General features: G+C 50.3%; 1 non-coding gene across 1 annotated transcript; it reads right to left on the reverse strand.

Annotated features, from left to right (window-relative positions):
- Nucleotides 1-959: 959 nt before the first annotated feature.
- Nucleotides 960-1114, reverse strand: LOC143175398 (5.8S ribosomal RNA). Its single transcript, XR_013000194.1, has one exon. It is a non-coding gene; the product is annotated as a 5.8S ribosomal RNA (ribosomal RNA).
- Between the last annotated feature and the right edge of the window lie 6099 nt (nucleotides 1115-7213).

The following is a 7213-nucleotide window of genomic DNA, read 5'->3' on the forward strand; positions in this document are numbered from 1 at the left end:
GCAGAAACCGATAAAAATACACCTCCCGAAAGAGAGTATATGGTGATTCTTTTTATATATATATATTTCGAAATTCAACTGAACGTGGCGGAAGCGCACGGTGGTGGTCCAGCGAGGACACGCGACGACGGGGAATAAGAACTATTCGACCCGTTACGAATACGCATGCTCGTCCCGCACGATTTTAACACACACCGTGTTTTTCTCCAGTCGTCAAAGCGTTCGTGCGTCGAATTCGAAAAATAAAAAAAAGAAATACACCTTTTCTCTCTCTCGGGGTAAAAAGAGTCGATGTGTATTGTGTATAAAGGTTCTGCTGCGAGAAGTCTCGTTTTGCCGTGTGTTTCGGTAACGACGATCCTCCGAAACGTACATCTCATTCGTAAGAGAGGAAGAAAACAATCTCCCTGGGGCCAGTCGGTAATATACCGACATACGACGTGTCGTGCACATCCGTCTCACGCACGGTATACAAAATATGAATAAAACGTGTGTAGTCTCTCTCTCTCTCAACTTCTTAATATTTTCTTTCACCTCTGACGCATCATTTCAGGTGACGTCGGGAGCGCGGGAAAAAAATTTTTCTAAACACACGAAACCGTTCATCTCACGAACAGCCGAAAAAGTTGTCGCTCAGATCCATATCGCAGTGGAGCGGTATCCGCGGGCGGTCGTAATTGAACGACGCACGACGCCGCGAACACTCACGCGAGTCCATACAAACGATTCCGATCGTTTTGCAACAACTAGAACGTACACTGTCCGTGAAATTCACAGAATTTTCGCGTGTCCGCGACAAACGCCGACGAGACACCCATCGTTCGCTCGTACGTAGCATCCTTCTCTTAACCCGACTCAGAAACGTTCTTTGCGCCCTTCGGTAAAAAAACGTTCGATCCGAAGAGGTGAACGACGGCGGGGATTTGACAGAGCTACGCAAGCAGTGTATGGTACGTAAACGACCCTCAGCCAGGCGTGGTCCAGGAATTGTATCCGTGGACCGCAATGTGCGTTCGAAATGTCGATGTTCATGTGTCCTGCAGTTCACACGTTGACGCGCAATTAGCTGCGTTCTTCATCGACCCACGAGCCAAGTGATCCACCGTTCAGGGTAATCGTATAAATTTTATATTTCACATATATAATTTTATTCTCATTTGTTCGACCTAATATCTCTCTTCTTTCAAAGAGAAGATAAAAGTTGATACCTGAATCTCCGACCAGCGCGCGAAGGAGATTCAGGCGTCGCCTTGGAGACGACACCGAAGCCTTTCGAGACGAAAAACGTTCAAGTAATATGTATATATTTCTCGACGTTCCGGGCGTATAGTGTATTCAAAAACCCGCGAAAGACGCAGAAGACTCGCACGCGTGGAAACGACGGGGATATATTTTGTATCCTACCCGATACTGAATCCATCGCGTGCAGTCGACCCTCGCGTTCTTCCGATCAGACGCATCTATTGTTGCGCGCATGTTTTCGCGTCGCATCGCGCGAAACGTTGCACGAATCGTACCGATCGATCGATTGAAAGCAAATAATGAAAAAAGACTTCACAGCTGGCTCTTTGCCGGTCATTCGTCCCATGTTATCTCTTGCCGCGAAATTGGCGCGCAAGAGTTGGGTGTCAGACGCGCGGCTTTAAAACGAGCTTCACGGCCGGTCCCTTCGTTACCGCTTTCGTTCTTTTCTCTCGGAACGACCATGAACGAACACGACGAGCGACGCTACGGCATACACACGTCCACGGATTCGATTAAAAAAACAGACTTCACAGCTGGCTCTTTGCCGGTCATTCGTCCCATATTATCTCTTGCCGCGAAATTGGCGCGCAAGAGTTGGGTGTCAGACGCACGGCTTTAAAACGAGCTTCACGGCCGGTCCTCTCAATTCCGTGTACGGTACACGCAAGATGCGGGTTCCACTTCCAGACTACCCGGTCCCTTCTCTCTACGAGAATCGATAGTAGAAGAACGGCTCGAAAACGCGTCTCAGAGACTAGGGGAAAAGAAGCGGTATGCGAGCGAAACGAAAACGCATTATGGAAACGTCGCGAAACAATGTTCGACGGTTGCTCGGTTCCAATCGTGCGGCCGTTTCAATTTCTCGTGCGCTTCACCGTCCCTCCGTAACTCTGGCCGATCGCGTATACCGAAGAGCCGACACGCGCAAAAACCACAGGCATTGTATACTGTGTATATATATATATATATGTTACAGTCACAGCCTTCGCGCGTTTTACTCTCCGACGCGGGGTTTCCACGACGAAAGAGAGACAGTTTCGTGGCGGGTGACTCGGCCGAATCGCTACGACGGGTATTTCTATTATAGAACGAATCATCGCCACCCTTTACCAGTGCCCGACGAAGGAATCACAAGGTCATCTGGAGTTTACAATGCCAGCGACGGTAATTCCAACGAAGACCCGATAAGTCAACTCATCGTTCTATTTCTCCCCGTACAGAAAAGCGAATCGACGCTAATGCACCTCGCGCAAGCACGAACGTTCTCTTCGCGTGGATCGTCCCATCGTCCAAAGATGTAAAGACGCATTGGAGATCGTGGTCTCTGGCGGGCTCATTGCACGCCCCACTGCATATCTTTCCTCGAATCGAGAATGATTCGTCCACTAAGGCTGCGAAACTACGCGTCGAGGAAACTAGGGGAAAGAAGCGGGATGCGAGCGAAACGACAATACATTATGGAAACGTCGCGAAACAATGTTCGGCGGTTGCTCGTTTCCTCCTGCGGACGTTTCATTGCTCGGGCGCTTCACGTCCCTCCGTAACCTTCGCGCGATCGCGTGCCCCGGAGAGCCGGCAACCGGTGAACCACAGGCGTATAAACTATAGTCTTCTATAGCAAGCCTTCGGCGGTTACTCTCCGACGCGGGGATTCCACGACGAGAGAGAATTTCGTGGCGGGTGACATCGGTCGAAACGCTACGACGGGTATTTCTATTATAGAACGAATCATCGCCACCCTTTACCAGTGCCCGACGAAGGAATCACAAGGTCATCTGGAGTTTACAATGCCAGCGACGGTAATTCCAACGAAGACCCGATAAGTCAACTCATCGTTCTATTTCTCCCCGTACAGACAAGCGAATCAACGCTATCGCACCTCACGCATGCACGAACGTTCTCTTCGCGTGAATCGTCCCATCGTCGAAAGATATAGCCGCTTGGAGATCGTGGCCCATCAAGTTCTTCCGTAACTCCTGCGCGATCGCGTACCCCGGAGAGCAGGCAACCGGTGAACCACAGGCGTATAAACTATAGTCTTCTATAGCAAGCCTTCGCGTTTACTCTACGACGCGGGGATTCCACGACGAGAGAGATTTTCGTGGCGGGTGACACGGCCGAATCGCTACGACGGGTATTTCTATTATAGAACGAATCATCGCCACCCTTTACCAGTGCCCGACGAAGGAATCACAAGGTCATCTGGAGTTTACAATGCCAGCGACGGTAATTCCAACGAAGACCCGATAAGTCAACTCATCGTTCTATTTCTCCCCGTACAGAAAAGCGAATCGGCGCTATCGCACCTCACGCAAGCAGGAATGATCTCTTCGCGTGGATCGTCCCATCGTCGAAAGATGTAAGACGTACAGAAATCGTGGTCCATCACGATTATTCGTAACTCTCCGAGTCGCGTATCTGAGAGTAGGGCAAACGGAGAACCACAGGCATAAATAATACTATATATTTCTTATATAGTTACCCTTCGCGTTTTACTCTCCGACATGGGGATTCCACGACGAGAGAGAGTTTCGTGGCGGGTGACTCGGCCGAATCGCTACGACGGGTATTTCTATTATAGAACGAATCATCGCCACCCTTTACCAGTGCCCGACGAAGGAATCACAAGGTCATCTGGAGTTTACAATGCCAGCGACGGTAATTCCAACGAAGACCCGATAAGTCAACTCATCGTTCTATTTCTCCCCGTACAGAAAAGCGAATCGACGCTATCGCACCTCGCGCGAGCACGTAACTACTCTTCGCGTGGATCGTCCCATCGTCGAAAGATGTAAGACGCACGGAAATCGTGGCCCATCAACGTTTTTTTGTAACTCTGCCGATCGCGTATCACAGAGCCGAGACGCACATACCACAGGCGTATAATACCGTTTTCTTTCGTATGGTAAGCCTTCGCGTTTACTCTTCGGCGCGGGGTTTCCACGTCGAGAGAGACTTTCGTGGCGGGTGACATCGGTCGAAACGCTACGACGGGTATTACTATTATAGAACGAATCATCGCCACCCTTTACCAGTGCCCGACGAAGGAATCACAAGGTCATCTGGAGTTTACAATGCCAGCGACGGTAATTCCAACGAAGACCCGATAAGTCAACTCAACGTTCTATTTCTCCCCGTACAGAAAAGCGAATCGACGCTGTTGCACCTCACGCAAGCACGAACGTTCTCTTCGCGTGGATCGTCCCATCGTCGAAAGATGTAAGACGCACGGAAATCGTGGCACATCACGTGTTTTCGGAACTCTGTCGACCGCGTATCTCAGAGACGACGCGCGCGAACCACTGGCATATACTATTATATATCGCGTTTTACCCTCCGACGCGGGGATTCCACGACGAGAGAGAGTTTCGTGAGCGGGTTGACTCGGAAGAAACGCTACGACGGGTATTTCTATTGTAGAACGCATCATCGCCACCCTTTACCAGTGCCCGACGAAGGAATCACAAGGTCATCTGGAGTTTACAATGCCAGCGACGGTAATTCCAACGAAGACCCGATAAGTCAACTCAACGTTCTATTTCTCCCCGTACAGAAAAGCGAATCGACGCAATCGCACCATACGCGTGCACGTAAACAACTCTTCGCGTGGATCGTCCCATCGTCGAGAGACGTAAGTTTTCATAGTATGAATTCGCGTTTTACTCTCCGACGCGGGGATTCCACGACGAGAGAGAGTTTCGTGAGCGGGTTGACTCGGAAGAAACGCTACGACGGGTATTTCTATTATAGAACGAATCATCGCCACCCTTTACCAGTGCCCGACGAAGGAATCACAAGGTCATCTGGAGTTTACAATGCCAGCGACGGTAATTCCAACGAAGACCCGATAAGTCAACTCAACGTTCTATTTCTCCCCGTACAGAAAAGCGAATCGACGCTGTTGCACCTCACGCAAGCACGAACGTTCTCTTCGCGTGGATCGTCCCATCGTCGAAAGATGTAAGACGCACGGAAATCGTGGCACATCACGTGTTTTCGGAACTCTGTCGACCGCGTATCTCAGAGACGACGCGCGCGAACCACTGGCATATACTATTATATATCGCGTTTTACCCTCCGACGCGGGGATTCCACGACGAGAGAGAGTTTCGTGAGCGGGTTGACTCGGAAGAAACGCTACGACGGGTATTTCTATTGTAGAACGCATCATCGCCACCCTTTACCAGTGCCCGACGAAGGAATCACAAGGTCATCTGGAGTTTACAATGCCAGCGACGGTAATTCCAACGAAGACCCGATAAGTCAACTCAACGTTCTATTTCTCCCCGTACAGAAAAGCGAATCGACGCAATCGCACCATACGCGTGCACGTAAACAACTCTTCGCGTGGATCGTCCCATCGTCGAGAGACGTAAGTTTTCATAGTATGAATTCGCGTTTTACTCTCCGACGCGGGGATTCCACGACGAGAGAGAGTTTCGTGAGCGGGTTGACTCGGAAGAAACGCTACGACGGGTATTTCTATTATAGAACGAATCATCGCCACCCTTTACCAGTGCCCGACGAAGGAATCACAAGGTCATCTGGAGTTTACAATGCCAGCGACGGTAATTCCAACGAAGACCCGATAAGTCAACTCAACGTTCTATTGCTCCCCGTACAGAAAAGCGAATCGACGCAATCGCACCATACGCGTGCACGTAACAACTCTTCGCGTGGATCGTCCCATCGTCGAGAGACGTAAGTTTCCATACTATGAATTCGCGTTTTACTCTCCGACGCGGGGATTCCACGACGAGAGAGAGTTTCGTGAGCGGGTTGACTCGGAAGAAACGCTACGACGGGTATTTCTATTATAGAACGAATCATCGCCACCCTTTACCAGTGCCCGACGAAGGAATCACAAGGTCATCTGGAGTTTACAATGCCAGCGACGGTAATTCCAACGAAGACCCGATAAGTCAACTCAACGTTCTATTACTCCCCGTACAGAAAAGCGAATCGACGCAATCGCACCATACGCGTGCACGTAACAACTCTTCGCGTGGATCGTCCCATCGTCGAGAGACGTAAGTTTCATAGTAAGCCTTCGGCGTTTTACTCTCCGACGCGGGGATTCCACGACGAGAGAGAGAGTTTCGTGAGCGGGTTGACTCGGAAGAAACGCTACGACGGGTATTTCTATTATAGAACGCATCATCGCCACCCTTTACCAGTGCCCGACGAAGGAATCACAAGGTCATCTGGAGTTTACAATGCCAGCGACGGTAATTCCAACGAAGACCCGATAAGTCAACTCAACGTTCTATTTCTCCCCGTACAGAAAAGCGAATCGACGCAATCGCACCATACGCGTGCACGTAACAACTCTTCGCGTGGATCGTCCCATCGTCGAGAGACGTAAGTTTCATAAGTAAGCCTTCGGCGTTTTACTCTCCGACGCGGGGATTCCACGACGAGAGAGTGTTTCGTGGCGGGTGACTAGGCCGAAACGCTACGACGGGTATTTCTATTATAGAACGAATCATCGCCACCCTTTACCAGTGCCCGACGAAGGAATCACAAGGTCATCTGGAGTTTACAATGCCAGCGACGGTAATTCCAACGAAGACCCGATAAGTCAGCTCATCGTTCTATTTCTCCCCGTACAGAAAAGCGAATCGACGCTATCGCACCTCGCGCGAGCACGTAACAACTCTTCGCGTGGATCGTCCCATCGTCGAGAGACGTAAGACGCACGGAAATCGTGGTTCATCGCGTCTTTTCCTACTCTCTTGAATCGCAATTTCGTATAGAGCCTACACACGCGAACCACCGGCATATACTATTTCTTCTCTCATAGTAAGCCTTCGCGCGTTTTACTCTCCGACGCGGGGATTCCACGACGAGAGAGTGTTTCGTGGCGGGTGTCTCGGCCGAATCGCTACGACGGGTATTTCTATTATAGAACGAATCATCGCCACCCTTTACCAGTGCCCGACGAAGGAATCACAAGGTCATCTGGAGT

The sequence above is a fragment of the Nomia melanderi genome, unplaced genomic scaffold (genome assembly GCF_051020985.1).
Source record: "Nomia melanderi isolate GNS246 unplaced genomic scaffold, iyNomMela1 scaffold0078, whole genome shotgun sequence".
NCBI lineage: Eukaryota > Metazoa > Arthropoda > Insecta > Hymenoptera > Halictidae > Nomia > Nomia melanderi.